The sequence below is a fragment of the Bidens hawaiensis genome, unplaced genomic scaffold (genome assembly GCF_021521415.1).
Source record: "Bidens hawaiensis isolate Kalapana, Puna unplaced genomic scaffold, B.hawaiensis_p1.1 tig00009543_1, whole genome shotgun sequence".
NCBI classification, from domain to species: domain Eukaryota; kingdom Viridiplantae; phylum Streptophyta; class Magnoliopsida; order Asterales; family Asteraceae; genus Bidens; species Bidens hawaiensis.
Window position 1 is genome coordinate 406,498 of NW_027491711.1, and position 17,721 is coordinate 424,218.

The window sequence follows — 17,721 nt, forward strand, 5'->3', positions numbered from 1 at the left end:
AACCGGTAATACTTAATTTGGGTTGAAATTAGAGTTAAATTGGGTTAAAATAGGGCCGATTTTGTATGAACTAAGAGTCGAATTGGGTTAAAATTACTAAATTAGGTTCGAATCAACTAACCGGCGCCACTGATCGTACTTGAAGAAACACTAAGTGAACCCACAGGCAGATTATAGATAATCTGGGGGTTAAGTAATGTTTCCCACGGATGAGGTCCAGCAGAGAAGGTTGTTCTTCAGGGGACCTGCAAAACAGACACCGTAAGCTCGTCACTGAGAAGGGGGGGGGGGGTTCCTCCTTGTGACCACCCTCCGGCGTGAGAATCAGACTAGATTGCTCTGAATATAAGTGTATATTAAGAGATTGCTAGATAAGATTGGGATGTTAGATGATGTCCTTACCATTCCAAGGTGTTGGAGTATTTATAGCCGAAGGTAGGTTTCCAAGCAGGTACAGCCGGCTGAATAGTATTCCTGTTCTACCAACAGTGGACGTACGCACAGGCCATGCTGGTTGGTGGATAGGTTACGGTCAACAGTAATAAGGTCGGCCGTATACTGTTCCTTTACTGCCGGCTACGCACTGTTCCACCAACTGTAGGCTGTGCACGTCCCCTCGTAAGGGTTGGTGAGTAGGCAGCGGCTAATAGTAACAAACAGTACTAGAGGGCGCTCCTCCTCGTATTGTTGTCGGTGAGCTGTCACCCTGTGATTAGTTCATGGGCTGCTCTGGTCAAATTGTCTGTTCCGCCCATAGCTTAGTAGGTATAGTACGAAAGACCTTCCAGAAGCATACGGACTGGCTCATTTAGGCGGGAGTGTTCCCGCCTTGCTCATTCCTTCATGTGACTACTGAACGAATGCCTTGTGCGTGTAGCCTTGCTGTTAGTGCGGGTAGCCTTCCCTGATGGCTTGTATCCGCAGCTGCGGGAACAGGCGGGGTACTTCACCATTGGGAGGCTTTCCCTGCGGGTACAGCTGGCGTACTGCGCGTAAGGTTCTTTGAGCATGGTGGGTCCTGCTGGAGCAGTTGGTCATTGCGCAGACGTCCCTGTTCAAGGTGAGTCTTGCGGGTCCAACTGGGCTCTGCTGGGACCTACCTCTTCAAGTCCCCCCAGTCCAATGTTCTTCTCATGAATTATTAATAAGTGAGGTGAACTTTTGGACTTAGCAAGGGGTTTTGAAAAGGGTTTAGTTTTTCGGTTTTCCGTGGTGATTCATCCCGCGGTTTTCCTGATGTCCCGCAGAAATTCCCGACTTTTCTGCTTGATCTTTGGGTGTGAAGCGGGTAGGTTTGTAACCTCCTCGCACGTCAGGAGCGTTGAGTCCCACTTGTGTGGATTCTCCATGGGGTCTTGATAGTTTTCAACATAGTGATCAATTATGCTAAAACCACCAATTCCATCTTGGAGTTTCAAACAATATAGTTCTCGACGTTCCCGTCGTGCGGGGATGTTATTCCTGTTTCCGCAAGCATGGCCCAGAAGATCCTTCTTGGTTTGAATTCCCTGCAGAGTGCTAAGTACGTGAAGGGTTTTGCCTTGACACTACTCGCACTCGTCTTATGGTTACTTTACTTCCAAGGTATTCCTGGCGTCAATTCCCTGCGGGTGCTAGGTATGTGAAGGGTTTTGCCTTTACACTGTACCCGCACCCGTCTTATAGTTACTTGGTTGCCGAGGTTTTCTTGGCTTCAATTCCCTGCGGGTGCTAGGTATGTGAAGGGTTTTGCCTTTACACTGTACCCGCATCCGTCTTACGGTTACTTGGTTGCCAAGGTAAGGGGTATTTTCCCGCTTACTTTTGAATCTTTTTGAATTTTGAATTTTGAAATTCGAAGAGTTGGTGAAAGGATAAGAACAGTCCAAACCTCTGAAACGTCGTGCGACGGTTTCTTCTGACTGTGTCAGGACGTGCAGGAAGTTATGGTGACGTGACGGTACATGGTCATTCCAGACGCTTTTTCAGGCGCGTGGGCGCGATTTTTCGGGCGCGTGGCCGCGAAATTAATGGTATGCGTCCTGTCAACAGCTGTTGCCAGCTTGCTTGTTGCCACGTGTCATAGTTTCATTGCACCTTCGTTTTCTCTCTCTTCCGCATTAATTTCATCGCATTAATTGCGATTAGTATATAAAGGGGGAGATGGTTCTTTGTAATCCACACTTTCACTCTTCTCTTCATCTTCTTTGCGATTTCCGGCGAATACTCACCTTTTCAGGCAAGCATTCTCCCGAAATCGTTTTCTTCTTTCCTTCACAAGATGTCGTCTCGTGATGTTGAATCCACAGCCGATGACAAGAGTACTGCTGGCGAGTGCCAGTGTGCTCTGCCTGGCGATCTGTACCGGTATGTCGTCAGGAAGTTCATGCTCGAGTCTCTCGAGCCTGAGTTTCCTGAACCCCATCATACTGTGTACGATGCCCCCAGAGGCAAGATCGGGGTTTATGCAGCATTCTTTGTTTATGGGAATCTTAGGTTCCCATTGACAAAGTTTGTTTACCGTGTCCTTGAGAGGCACGGTGTTCATTTGACCGAGTTGCACCCTATGGCGATCGCCAAGATTCGCCACTTCGAGTGGGTGTGCCGGATTTTGGGCGTTGAGCCCTATGTTGACCGCCTGATGACCTTCTACACTTGGAGGTGCATCCAGGGGTGGTATACCCTGACAACCCGAATCAAGGGTTTAAAGATCTGCGCGACCGAGCGCAGTCTTTGCTCGTGGAAGCGGGAGTTCTTCTTCATATCCGCCCGCGCCATCCCCATTGCCATGAAATTCAAGAACGGGCAAGCACTTCCCAGCCTTCACGCCTCCAGCTACCAGGAGGCGGAATGGTTTGCGAGGATATCTCGGGTCCAATCTCCGGTTTACCGGTTTGCGGAGTCCGGGATGGTGATGCTGGGGATGAGCCGGGTGTGGAAGGAGGCTGATGCGCGCAAGATTCCGATCGTCCTCGAATACGGTTCGAACTCTGTTCCTTACGGTATGCCTTTTTCCCTTTTGTTGATTTTGAATTTCTTCTAACTTCTTTCTTGTTTATTTCAGAGGGGAACGACTTGCAGTCGCTCCTGAACCCGCGGGAGGCTGACGGTCCCGCACGGATGGGTACTCGCGCTCTAGATGAGAACGAGTTGCCCATCCTAGATCAAACGGCGGATCGGTTCGTGGAGGTCTATCCGCTAGGCCATGAGATCCTTAGCGCCCGTCGGCCAGGTAAGGCGCTCTTCGACCCTCGACCCCTCAATGTTGAAACCTCTGCTGGAATTCCTCTGAGGAATCCGCAGATGGTCCTCCGTTGGTCCGGAAGAAGAAGGCTGCCGGCGGGAAGGGGAAGGAGAAGGCCTCCACTGCCGATCCAGCGCCTCGGTCTGATTCGGAGACCGAGAGCGAAGAGGTGGCGGGGAATCCCGGTGGTGATAAGACCACAGCTCCGGAGGTTGCGACTGTCACCTCCGGAGAGCCAAAGAAGACGACGGTGACCGGCGCAAAGAGGCCGGCTCCATCGGGTGCGTCCCTGCCTCTCCGTACCTTTAGGCTCAAGAAAACCCGTAAGTACAACTTTTCTTTAGCTTTTATCTTCACAGCTTAATCTGTTAACACTTTTCTTCTTTACGCAGGCGTGGATGTTGGCGCATTCCAGGGTGATGCGCCGAGTAGTACCTCTCCGCCAATGACGGTAGGCTTGGTCAGCCTACCTGAGGCGTCGACCCAGGCGCCTGCGCCTGCTTCCGCTGGTTCAGTTGCTTACTCCTTTGAGCCGACTGTTCCAGCCGAGATGACGTCACCGCCGGCTGTGAGTGCGATTTTTACAGCATCCTTCACCGAGCCGGCGGTTACTATTGCTGCGGATTCCGCGGCAGCGACCGCGACGGCGACCACGGCGGCTGCTACCATGCCCCCGCCATCGGCAACGACGGCCGGTCCATCAGCTACGCATGGGGCTTCCCGCCAATCTTTGCCACCTTCCCATCTGCCTGACCTCTTGGATGGATTTTCTTTGGGTTCAGGTGATGGGTTCGGCGGCTATCGGCCTGTTATTGACCCTACAGGTGCGTAGGGTTCTTCTGGCCCATTTTATATATATATATTTTATCATCTTTTCCTAACTGCTTTGTGTTTTTTGCAGTGTCGGATTCCAATGAAGTGTATGTTCCACGATGGAACATTCGCCGAGGAACAACCCTTCGCACCCCTGTGGAGTGCGTGGAATGGGCTCGTCACGCTGCTCCCAGTGGTGCGTTGGGGGAAGCCATGGCTAGCTACCAGGAGGGTAGGCTAACCAATGAGCTTCGGGTTCTCCTGGCCCGGATGCAGCCGCGCGTCGAGCTGCTTTGTCGTGAAAACGACAAGTTAAAAGCAGCTCGCCTCAAGGAAGTAGCTCAGGCGCGGGCTGTCCGGGAGGAGAACCTTAAACTTGCCGCAGTGGCTGCGGAGAAGGAGAAGGCCTTCAAGGCCCTCGAGGTTGAAGTTCAGGCTCGACTCGAGGCCCGTTCCAAGGCTGCCCAAGCTGTTAATGAACAGCTTCGGCTGGCTAAGGAAACTGCGAGGAACGCAACCGAGAGGGCCACCAAGGCTGAAGCTGTTGCTGAGCCTCTGCGCATGGAGAATGAAGAACTTAAAGCCAAATTAGAGGCTCTCCAGCAGGCTCATGATGCCTTGGCGATGGAAGACGCCAAAAAGCTCCAGGAGATCTTGGACCAGAGGGGGGTGCTTGACCATACTGAGCGGAAGCTGAAGGGCGTCGAAGAGGCTGCGGCTAAAGAAGTGTTGCTTGCCAACCTTAACAAGAGTGAAGCCGAACGCGCCCGTAACGAAGTTCAAGCTGCCCTCTAAGAAGCTCTGGTTGCCAAGGAATGGCTTCTTCGAGAAGCGTTGTCTCAGGTAAGCTTTCATGTCTTTACGCTCTTCTTTGTAAATAGAAAGGGTGACACTTGTATATTTTCTTTTGTAGGTTGTGCATCGGGTCTTCTCAGAGACATCTTACGACGATGCTATGAGCGCAGCCCTCAACGCTTCTCACGAGGATGGGGAACGGACCGGCTTCCTGCTTGGTCTAGGGTTCGTTGAGAAAGGCGTCCCGCCTTCCAACTTCCCTTTGTATAATGTGGATACTGAAGCTATTTACGACCAAGCAGTGAACCAGTATGCTGCCTTCCCGCATCCGGTGGTGGAGAAGGTGAATGAAGTTGTTGCTGCTGATGATGGGCTAGCTATCCTTAAGGCTTTCCTTGAACTGCCACGCTCTACTGACGGCGCTGGTCCAAGTGGAAGTGGCCCTGAAGCCTGATCCTGAAGATCCCTTCCCGCCGCTAGGATAGATTTAGTTTGTATAGATTTACTTTCTTGTAGGCGGGTAGTTACCCGGCCATTCTTGTAACGAATATTTATGAAATATAAATCTTTGTGCGGCTAAGACCGCTTCTTTCATTGGATTCCTTGCTTTATAAACGTTATACGACTTGCATACTTTAGTTTAAATTAGCAATTTTCCAAGTGTTTAGAATAAGTTAACCTTTGAACGTGGTAGATAGGTGTGAAGTTTTGCTTCCTCTTCCGTGATTGTGCGGGTAGGACCGTCACTTGCACGTAGTAGGATGGCTAAACTTTACCATCTGACCTGCGTGTAGGTTTTCCTCATATTTTGAGGATAAGTTAACCTTTGAACGTGGTAGATAATAGGTGTGAAGTTTTGCTTCCTCTTTTGTGATTGTGCGGGTAGGACCGTCACTTGCACTTAGTAGGATGGCTAAACTTTACCATCTGACCTGCGTGTAGGTTTTCCTCATATTTTGAGGATAAGTTAACCTTTGAACGTGGTAGATAATAGGTGTGAAGTTTTGCTTCCTCTTTCGTGATTGTGCGGGTAGGACCGTCACTTGCACTTAGTAGGATGGCTAAACTTTACCCATATCTGACCTGCGTGTAGGTTTTCCTCATCTTTTGAGGATAAGTTAACCTTTGAACGTGGTAGATAATAGGTGTGAAGTTTTGCTTCCTCATTCGTGATTGTGCGGGTAGGACCGTCACTTGCACTTAGTAGGATGGCTAAACTTTACCCATATCTGACCTGCGTGTAGGTTTTCCTCATCCTTTTTTAGGATAACCTTTGAACGTGGTAGATGATAGGTTGAAGTTTTGCTTCCTTGTTCGTGATTGTGCGGGTAAGACCGTCACTTGCACTTACAAGGATGGCTAAACTTTACTTACATCTGACCTGCGTGTAGGTTTTCCTTATTTTTAGCGTTGTGTTTATGCGGGTTTTGCCGCCTTCCACACGTAACGACTTACTTCTTCCCCATTTATGCGGTGAATACCGGCACCAGTGTGGGAAGTTCATAAGTATAAAGGTAAAGTTAACACATTATGAAAGGAGAATCATTTCCATTAGAAGTGGCTCTAGGCCTTTTCTTTACAAGTTTTGGAATTGATCTACATATAACATTTGCGTAATTGAGCTCCATTCCATGTTCTTGGAATGGGAGTGCCATCGAGCCTTTCGAGCCGGTATGCGCCCTTTCCCAGGACTTCTTTGATAATGTATGGCCCTTCCCAGACCGGGGCCAGCTTTCCTGGGCGTTCTTGGTTCGAAGCCTCGTTGTTACGCAGTATGTAGTCTCCTACATTGAAGTTGCAGAGTTTTACCCGCGTGTTGTAGTACTTTTGCATTTGTCGCTTGTAGTTCTCTTCACGCACTGCGGCTAAGTCTCTGCGTTCCTCGGTCAGCATAAGATCCAACCGTCTTTCCGCATCATTGTCTTCTGGCTGAATTAAGATCCTTGGTGAGGGTAAACCAATTTCGACCGGGACCATGGCTTCCGTGCCATAAGTGAGGCTGAACGGGGTTTCTCCCGTACTGGCCTTCTTCAGCGTTCTGTTTGCCCAAAGGACGTGCGGAAGCTCGTCCACCCAGCCGGATCTGTGTTCCAAGAGTCTTTTCTTGATGCCTTCGACGATGCTCTTGTTTGCTCTTTCCACCTCACCATTACCTTGCGGGTGTGCCACTGAGGTAAAGGTGTGGGTGATTTGAAGTTCTTTCAGCCACTGTTGTAGCTTCTTGTCAGCAAAGTTGGTGCCGTTATCGCTCACCAAATTCTGTGGAAGTCCAAAACGACAAATAATAAATTCCCAAATAAATTTTTTGATATGTTTCGCGGTTGTTTGGGCTAAAGGTTTTGCTTCTATCCACTTGGTGAAGTAGTCGATGGCTACCACTAGGAACTGAACATTTCCTGCTGCTGTAGGAAATGGGCCTGTCACATCGATGGCCCACTTCTGAAATGGCCATGAAGAAGTGACTGGAACAAGTTCATTCTTCGGGCGGTGCGTGTTGGGTGCGTAAAGCTGGCAAGACCTGCATTTTCTGATGTATGCCAGTGCATCCGTATGCATCCCCGGCCAAAAGTATCCCGCGTTGTTTAGCTTGGCTACAACAGCGCGGGGACCTGCGTGTACTCCACAGATGCCTTCGTGTACTTCCCTTAGGAGGTAGTCAGCATCTTGGTTGTCCACGCATCTTAAGAGTGGGCCAAGAAAGTTACGTCTGTAAAGGATGTCATCAATGAGTTGATAATTCAGTGCTTTACAGCGTAGTTTTCTTGCCTGTGTTTTGGACTCCGGTAGTGTACATGTCGCAAGGTATTTTATTATTGGTGTCATCCATGTTTCCGTGCCGGCTTGGATGACACAAATTTCCTTGTGCGGGACCGAAGGTGTCTCGAGGAGTTCAATGCGGATATCCTTTCCTAGGTGGGTAAAGGCTAATGATGTAAGCTTGCTTAACGCATCCGCAGATTTGTTTTCACTTCGCTTGACGTGTATGACTTTGCAGTCATTGAAATCGCGCATAAGGGATTTTTCTTGTGCGAGGTACAGGGCCATTGTGTCGTTCACGGCCGTGTACGCCCCGTTGATTTGATTGGCTACTAACATGGAATCCACGTGGGCTTCCAAGTTTTTAACTCCCATCTTACGCGCAATTCTCAGCCCAGCCAAGAATGCCTCATACTCGGCTTCGTTATTCGTACTTGGAAAATTCAGTCGAATAGCGTAAGTGTATTCTTGGCCCGCTGGGTTGGTTAGCTTTAGCCCTGCGCCTGAACCCTCGTTATTGGCTGCCCCATCAGTGTAGAGTCGCCAGACATCATTGATGTCTTGTGCTGGAGAGGGTTGAGCCTCTTCCTAGCACTCTTTTTCCCGCGATGCAGGCACTTCTACAATAAAGTCGGCCAGAACCTGGCCTTTTATGGCTGGTCTTGGCTTATACTTTATCGCGTATTCCCCCAACTCAATTGCCCATTTGGCTAGGCGTCCCGATAACTCGGGTTTGCCTAGAACGTTTGCAAGTTTGAAGTTGGAGAGAATGGTGATTGGGTGACCCTGGAAATATCGTCTTAACCTGCGTGAAGCGTGTATAAGTGCTAAGACTAATTTTTCTAGGGTAGAGTACCGGGTTTCTACGTCTGTTAGGATACGGCTGACGTAATAGATTGGCATCTGGATGCCTTTTCGTTCTACTAGCAGGACTGCCCCGGTTGCTCTATCTGTTGCGGAAAGGTATAGGATTAACTCCTCTCCCGCTTCTGGTGCTGTGAGTGTTGGGAGTTCGATCAAGCGTGACCGAATCTCCTGAAAAGCTGCTTCCGCTTCTGGTGTCCAGCGGAAGTGCGTTTTCTTCAAACAGTTTCTCAACGTTGACACGAAGGGAAACGACTTATCCGCGTGGTTTGCCAAAAAGCGATTAAGTGCCACTAGTCGTCCATTCAGTGTCTGAGCCTGTTTGATGGTAGTAGGTGATTCCATTTTGATAATGGCTTCGACCTTTTCAGGGTTCGCTCTAAAGCCATCTTTAGTGACGATGACCCCCAAGAACTTCCCTTCTTCCATTCCAAAGGCACACTTGCTCGGGTTGAGCTTCATGTTTATCTTCCTGAGCGTGTTGAAAGTTTCTTCGATGTCTTTCAACATCGCTTCTGGGTCAGGGCTTTTGATGACCAAGTCATCCATGTAGACTTCCAAGTTCCTCCCAATTTGGGAATGAAATTCTTTGTCCATCAGGCGTTGGTATGTGGACCCGGCATTCTTAAGTCCGAATGGCATCATTTGATAACAAAATGTGCCATCGGGCGTCCGAAAAACGGTTTTGTCCTGATCATCAACGGCCATGTGGATTTGATGGTACCCCTTATACGCGTCCAGGAAGCATTTAAGGCGGAATGGTGCCAATGAATCCACCTTAAGATCAATTTCAGGTAACGGATAACAATCTTTGGGGCATGCTTTGTTCAAATCCTTGAAATCTATGCACATGCGCCATTGTTTGTCATTCTTCGGTACCATAACGGGATTTGCAACCCAAGTTTGATATCTACTAACGCGTAAGATGCCTGCGTCAAGGAGTTCCTTGACTTGGGTTCTACACGCGTTAGTTTGTTCTGGCCCCATTACTCTGCGCTTTTGTACGATCGGCGTGACAGCCGGATCGCATTTGAGCTTATGCTCTGCCTTACTCCGGGGTACACCAGTCATGTCAGCTGGTGTCCACGCGAAGATGTCGGCGTTCCTTTGTAATAAGCGCTTAAGTAAGGTGCGTGTGGGATCAACAATTGTTGGGCCAATGGTTACGGCCTGGTCAGGGTACTTGCCGTTGAAGGCCCATCTTTCTGGTTCGGTGATGGTTGGTTTAGCCATCTTTGGTTTGGGTTTAGATGAGACAGATGCGATGCATACCTGGGGAATGCCGGTGATCATCGCTACACCCTCAGCTGTTGGCCATCCCATCATGCCGTGGACTGAGGATACCACGGCGTTGAATCTTGCCATCCCGTCTCTCCCGAAGAGAATGTCGTACGTGTGGTGTGGCTTCCTCATCACGACAAAGTCCACATCTTCTGTGCGGGAGTGTTTTCCATCTGTAAGAGTGACGGGGAAAGATAGGATACCCAGGGGGTGTTTGTGCTGCCATCAAACCCTTCCATCGAGGCGTAGATCGTTTCCAGGCGCTCCTTGTCTTCGTCATCTAGCTTGTCGAAGAACTGCCTGTACATCACCGTTGACGAGGCGCCGTTGTCAGCAAGAGTGCGAGAAGTGATGTAGTGCCCCAGCTGGCTTTTTTATGACGATAGGGCCTTCTTTGCTGGGTCCTCCTGGCACTCGCGGGAAGCGCACCTCAGCTTCCTTCCACGCGCATGGTTCTGGCGTTCGCCTTTTTCTTCCTCTGATGTTACCATGAACCATGTTGATGCTGATGTCAACGGGCTTTCGTCCGTTGCCTCTGTACCGGTTGTCGTTCCGTCCTCCCTTCTTGATTGATGCCACCAGGTGTGCCAGTCTTCCATCCTTGACGAATGCTTCAACAATATCCTTCAAGGATGTACACTCTTCCGTACCATGACCTTTTGTCCCGTGGAAGTCACAGGATTTGTTCTGATCCGCATTAGGCCGGTGCCGGATCACTGGAGCTTTTGGCCACGGTAGCTTTTCCGTGGCAAATATCTCCGTGACGCTTTTGGTGAGTGGCGTCCACCGGTGCTTTTGGCTTGAAAGGTGTGTGTGATTTCTTCCGCCAACAAGAGGGCGAGAGCTGGATGAGGTGTCAAAGTTTACCCTTGACTGCCAGATACCTAGCTTCCTCTTTTTGTTCTGCCGGGCGATCCGGACATTGTTCTCTCTTGTCCTATGCGTGTAGAGGTGTGTACTCTGGGGAAGGTCCCTTCCCAGTTGCTTCTCCGTCTCGGCAAAGCGCTTGGCCGCCGTCATGATGGCATCCCATGTTGATGGCATGCCATCCTTACCCGTCAATGTGCGGATAAGCTCCGGGTATTCGGCGCCTTGGATGAAAGCGGCGCGGACAAGATCTTCACTTACGTTGCCGAGACTTAGCTTTTTGGAGTTGAAGCGGGTGATGAAGTCTAATAAAGATTCATCCTCCTCTCTAACGCAGTTGAGGATCGTCCACTGTTCCTCAGTGTATTTCCTCTGTTGGCTGAAGTGCTGGCTGAACTTGTTCTGAAAGTCCGCCCAGTCATATATGTGGTGGACCGGTAAACGATCGAACCATGCCCTGGCCGCTCCAACCAGAGTCATCTGGAACATATAACACCACGTGGGTTCCGTCCAGTTACTGACGGTTGCCCCCGCAATGAATCTGTTCAAGTGGTCATCTGGGTCGGATAGACCATCATAAGTGCCAATGTTAGACATTTGTTTGGCACTTCTCGGGGCGATTGCTTCCGCAATGTCCCTTGCAAACTTTGACTTTCCTGCATTTGTAGCAGTTGGCCTAAAGGTTTTTGAGAAGTCACGCGGGTTTCTCTCCGCATTTGTTGGTTTAAAAGCTTCCCCAAAATTCCTTTTTGGCTGGAAGTCCGTTTCCTTACGCTTCCCTTTCGCCTTATGGCGAGGGTTTGCGTCGGTATCGGATTCTTCTCTCTCCTCGTCTGAGTACTCGCACTCGCTGTTCATATTGAGCTGTTGGCGAGTACTGCCGAATTCGTCAGCCTGTTGGACTGAACGCAAGCGTTCATCCAATTCAGCTTGGAACTCTCTTTGACGTGCTTCAGCCCACGCCCTCACTTGATCTAGTGTTTGGCGAGGGGCCCTCGTTCGTTTTTCCAACTGGGCATCAGTGAACCCCAGTGGAATATTTACTGCACTTGCCCCGGCTTGGGTAGTCGGGGTAGTGTTCGTAAGATTTGTATAACCGCCGGTGTTCCCCCCAGTTGCTGGGGTTGTGGTTACCGGGGTTTCTTGGTCGGTTACTGGCCTTGGGACCGGAGTAACGTTAACCATTTCTTCAGAAATTTTGAAAAAAACTAAATTAGTTCTAGCTTTTATGCACGGATGGCGCCAATGAAGAAACACTAAGTGAACCCACAGGCAGATTATAGATAATCTGGGGGTTAAGTAATGTTTCCCACGGATGAGGTCCAGCAGAGAAGGTTGTTATTCAGGGGACCTGCAAAACAGACACCGTAAGCTCGTCACTGAGAAGGGGGGGGGGTTCCTCCTTGTGACCACCCTCCGGCGTGAGAATCAGACTAGATTGCTCTGAATATAAGTGTATATTAAGAGATTGCTAGATAAGATTGGGATGTTAGATGATGTCCTTACCATTCCAAGGTGTTGGAGTATTTATAGCCGAAGGTAGGTTTCCAAGCAGGTACAGCCGGCTGAATAGTATTCCTGTTCTACCAACAGTGGACGTACGCACAGGCCATGCTGGTTGGTGGATAGGTTACGGCCAACAGTAATAAGGTCGGCCGTATACTGTTCCTTTACTGCCGGCTACGCACTGTTCCACCAACTGTAGGCTGTGCACGTCCCCTCGTAAGGGTTGGTGAGTAGGCAGCGGCTAATAGTGACAAACAGTACTAGAGGGCGCTCCTCCTCGTATTGTTGTCGGTGAGCTGTCACCCTGTGATTAGTTCATGGGCTGCTCTGGTCAAATTGTCTGTTCCGCCCATAGCTTAGTAGGTATAGTACGAAAGACCTTCCAGAAGCATACGGACTGGCTCATTTAGGCGGGAGTGTTCCCGCCTTGCTCATTCCTTCATGTGACTACTGAACGAATGCCTTGTGCGTGTAGCCTTGCTGTTAGTGCGGGTAGCCTTCCCTGATGGCTTGTATCCGCAGCTGCGGGAACAGGCGGGGTACTTCACCATTGGGAGGCTTTCCCTGCGGGTACAGCTGGCGTACTGCGCGTAAGGTTCTTTGAGCATGGTGGGTCCTGCTGGAGCAGTTGGTCATTGCGCAGACGTCCCTGTTCAAGGTGAGTCTTGCGGGTCCAACTGGGCTCTGCTGGGACCTACCTCTTCAGTACTGTTGCTTTTTTTTGAACTCAGAAATCGATTTGTATGAACTTAGATCCTGCTTGTATGAACTCAGATCTACTTAATTAGTATCGTAATTTAACCGAATCGTGCTGTTGCTTTTTTATTAGGTAATAGGTATATCATGACCCGACCCGAACCACTGACTTGAAAATTTTTTTATTGTTTGAGTTTGGCCCGACTCAAACCGAACACTGACCCAAAATTTTTTGGATCCATAACTTCGGCCCCCCGATAATTTTTCTCAAGCTTCGCCACTGGTGGTAAAAGAACTGCCACAATTGCTAGAAAAAGGAGCAGTCAAGGGGGAGATTTGGAGGCGGTGGTGGTGGATTCTCACATGGACCTGGAGGCGGCCATGGCAGCAGATTTTTGCGTGGAAGGCGTGGTGGCAGCAGTGCATGGCACGGTGGTTATAGGAAATGGTAAGACTTAAAAGAGGTTGGAGCCAATACAGTAGTGTTAATACAAGTTTAACATGATTAAACATAGCGAGTTCATTGTTCAACATGATTACACATAACCAAATTAAATGGACGTGTTAGGTTTAACATGGTTAATATATAAATAAACACTGTTGTAAAAATCGCGCCTAGGTGTTGATTACGCCACAAGTACTTCTCGCCTAGGACGAGTGCTCCCCAACTGAGGCCAAGTACTCGCAACTACTCAGTCGACCAAGTTGGCAGCGCATATCAACTTCTGCAACCATGATAATAAACATAACCGATAAGACACTACTAGAAAACTGGTCAATTTGCGACAACAGTTTTGTAGAAAATTTATGGTAAAAAGCTCATAGCCACATTTTTCCGACAAACCCAATTTGAGAGAAAAAAAAGCCGTGGCAAATTCGGTTACTGGCAATTTTCCGACAAATTTTGCTTCAAATTTACTGCAAATGCTAGTTGCCGCTATAATTGTGACAGTTTTGTCACAATAGTTTTGTTTACCTTTTCTTACAACTTTACTGCAAGTTTGTCACCGTATTATTTAAAATATATTAAATTATTGATAACATTAGTAAAACTAATATTTAATTAAGTTCTTATTGTGACAAAATCGTCACAAAATGTTAATGGACTTTGTCACAACCTTGCTACAAAATAACATGAGCTACGTTATAAACCATAAAGTCATTAATGAGCTACGTTAGCCGGTTGGTTTTGTGGGGGGGGGGGGGGGGATTAGTTTAATCATGTTTGTTTGCATGCTAATCTTCTTTTTTGGAAAATTAGGTTATAAACATTCAACATGTTATGTTAACATAGTAACATCTATCCATTTAACATGATTTGTACAAGTCGTCTACCAGATTAGTTAAACGTATTATTCTTGCATTGATTGGATTAGGCGCGGGTTGAACAAAAGTCTAATCCTCAAATAAAAATATCTATGATTTTTTGTTTTTATGCAAAACCAAACAAAAAATGAAAGACCAAACAAGTGATCATAAACTCTATTCCTTACCTTATATAAAGGTCCAATCTCCAGCATTATGAAAAACCAAAAGCTGGTCATTCACAAATACCACCATGAAGGTTCCCTTCTTTGTTACCACCATCTTCCTTATTACCGGATATTGCGTTTCACCATCTTTAATGCTTGCACTGAGTGGGCTTCTTACTTCCCTTGTGCTTGTACTCTTGGCTGTGGTGCTTGTACCTTACTTCATAGAATTAATATTTAATGATCACCGGCCACCTGTTGTCGGGCCAATACACGCTCAAGTCATACACTTTCGATCGCTTTACGATCACATGACATCACTTGCTAGAAAGTATCCCACTTTTCGTTTCGTCACACCTACACATAGTGAAGTCTATACTGCTGATCCTGTGAACGTTGAGTACATCCTCAAGACCAATTTCACAAATTACACCAAGGTATATTCATAACACAAAGGCATTGGTAACCCACTATCATACCCGATTATAAAACTATGTCCCATGCCCGATTCAATAGTACTTGTCACGTATTTGCTAGGCAATTACTTGACAGGCATTGGCTTATCTATTAGTTTGTTAATAATACCTGCTGGGGTTTTTATATATATTTTATTTCACTTTAATTTGCAAATGTCGTAGCAAGAGTAGGGTCGGTCAATTCCTATAAGAATGAAACCCATATGAGAATTGAGATACGGAGGAAATCCTTCCCCTGTTCCTTGAATTCCTAACATAATTTTATGTTTTTAACAACTACAAAACTAAAATATGAAAATTTAAACATATATCATTGTTATCATAAAATATTTAAAATATCTAGAATGCATAAATTTCAAGATGATATAAATCTCAAAAGACAATTACGAGCACTTTGTACCATATACATATATAAAACAAATACAAACAAAATTATCAAAATGCATATTCCAAAATATAAGTTCATTTTCAACATTATGAAACCACTAGAATAGAATGAAGGATTAATAGACAAGGCTTGAAGTAAAAAAAGAAAAAAAGAAAAAAAAGAAAATTTTCGTATATATGATTCGAGTAAACTAGAATATGGTGTCGGGTAATTGGGTCCCGTATATGGTTTTGTGAATTTGTGTTTTCGGTATTCCTATTGGGCTCTGTTTTTTTTTGGTGCCTATTAACCACCACTTTACATGTTAAATTTAACTTGATGGTTTCTGTTGACAGGGTGAGTACAATATTGATATAACGAAAGATCTTTTGGGAAACGGGATTTTCACGGTGGATGGAGCTAAATGGCGCCATCAACGGAAGCTTGCAAGCTTTGAGTTCTCAACCAAAGTTTTACGAGATTTTAGTACTGTTATCTTCAAGTCAAACAGTGCTAAACTAGTGAAAAAGATTGAGTCACTAGCAGCCGCTAAGAAAGCCATGAATTTGCAGGATTTGCTTATGAAATTGACTATGGACTCCATATTTAAGGTGGGATTTGGGTTTGATCTTGATACTCTTTCAGGGTCAGATGAGGTTAGTAACCGGTTTATGACAGCGTTTGACGATTCAAACGGTTTAGTGTATTGGTGATTTGATGATCTTTTGTGGAAGGTGAAAAGGTTTCTTAATATTGGTTCTGAAGCTGCTCTTAAGGATAACATCAGGATCATTGACAATTTTGTGTATGAGTTGATAAACAGTAAGAGGGAGCAGATGAAAAACGAAAATCTTTATGTGGGTATCTTTTCCCATTTAACTCAGTTAATTATTTTAATGTTTTTAGACTTTTTTCAAGTTATATGGTCACCAAAAGAGACATTTTGACATTATATTTTGCAAAAGTATAGCTTTGACTTTTAACATTTTTAAAATGGGATTAGTTTACATAATAGTAAACAAGTTTCACTGTTTCAGTTTTGTTCCAATCAGATCACTAGTGTAAAGTTTTGTTCTATTTGGTTCACCTAAACTTTATTTAGTATTTCAATCATAGACACTTGACCTTGATAGCAGGTCATATAGGTTTTTTTTCCCCAAATATTTTGACATTGCTTAATATTTTGAATGGTTAAAAGTTAATGCCCATATTTTGGTAAAAAGGTGGGTCGAGATGTCTATTTTCATGCTATGGGTGAGCGGTTATGTTGGTTTGACTTTTTTTTTCCTTTCATTTTAATGGTGACAGAGAGATAAAGAAGATATTTTGTCGAGGTTTATAATGGAAAGTGAAAACAATCGAGAGAATATGAACGATGAGTATCTGAGAGATATATCACTAAGTTTTGTGATCGCAGGAAAGGATACATCTGCAAGCACTCTCGCATGGTTCTTTTACATGCTTTGCAAGCATCCATTAATTCAAGAAAAGATTGGACAAGAAGTTATATCAGTCACTGAAGCTAATAAGGATACATCTATCGACGACTTCGCACTCAAGTTGACCGAATCCGCGCTTCAAAACATGCATTATCTTCATGCATCACTGACAGAGACTCTCAGGCTCTATCCTGCAGTCCCTTTAGTAAGTTTTGCTCATTAATAAAAAACTTATATATATATTTTCTTTTACAAATCAACCATGAATCGCTCTATCAGGATGGGAAGAGTGCAGAAAAAGATGATGTTCTTCCTGATGGATTCAAGATCAAGAAAGGGGATGGTGTAGGTTATATGGCTTATCCAATGGGACGGATGACATACATTTGGGGACAAGATGCAGAGGTTTTTAGACCAGAAAGATGGCTCAACAATGGTGTTTTTCAACCTGAAAGTCCTTTCAAGTTCACTGCTTTTCAGGTATGTAATCAGTGACCAGTTTGAGGATTGTTATGGTTTATTTTGGGATATTGAGACAATGTTTGCTTGTTTTTATTTTTTGGTATGTTTAGGGTGGGCCAAGGATATGCTTAGGGAAGGAATTTGCTTACAGGCAAATGAAGATACTAGCTGCATTTCTTGTTTACTTCTTCAAGTTCAAACTAGAGGATGAAAGTAAACAAGTTAGGTATAGAACCATGTTCAATCTTCATATGGATGAAGGGCTTCATTTGTATGCTTTTCCTCGTTTCTAACAGCAACAATGGAAGGTTACTGATTTCAGCTTTTATTTGGTCACATCTAAATAACTCTTCGGTTATAATTGATACTTCATTTGTCACGGAAGACAATAGTTTAATTATACACAAGCACTTTCACTTTTAAACTATGATGCCAATTGTATTTCTGTATTCAAAACAATGAAAGTAATAAAGCAAGCTTGATTTTATAACTTTCCTTAATTAGTCTCTTGATTAATAACATGCTACTTATTTTTCCCTAGCTCTAGAGAGCCCTTTGTGATGTTATTGGTGAAAAAGCAAATTTCCACCACTAAGATCTGAGTAATGATCACTTCAAAGGACTGGAGCTTCAAGTACCCGGGGCCTATCAATTAATTGCAAAACAAGTCGCATTAGCCTCACCACAGTGAGATTTTTCCCCT

At 45.9% G+C, this 17,721-nt stretch overlaps 1 pseudogene across 1 annotated transcript; it reads left to right on the plus strand.

The window, feature by feature from the left end:
- Positions 1 to 14,306: 14,306 nt before the first annotated feature.
- On the plus strand, positions 14,307 to 17,252 carry LOC143532829 (cytochrome P450 704C1-like; annotated as a pseudogene). Its single transcript, XR_013135249.1, has 4 exons — positions 14,307 to 14,711; positions 15,474 to 15,974; positions 16,426 to 16,761; positions 16,836 to 17,252. The product of XR_013135249.1 is annotated as a cytochrome P450 704C1-like (transcript).
- The last annotated feature ends 469 nt before the right edge of the window (positions 17,253 to 17,721 follow it).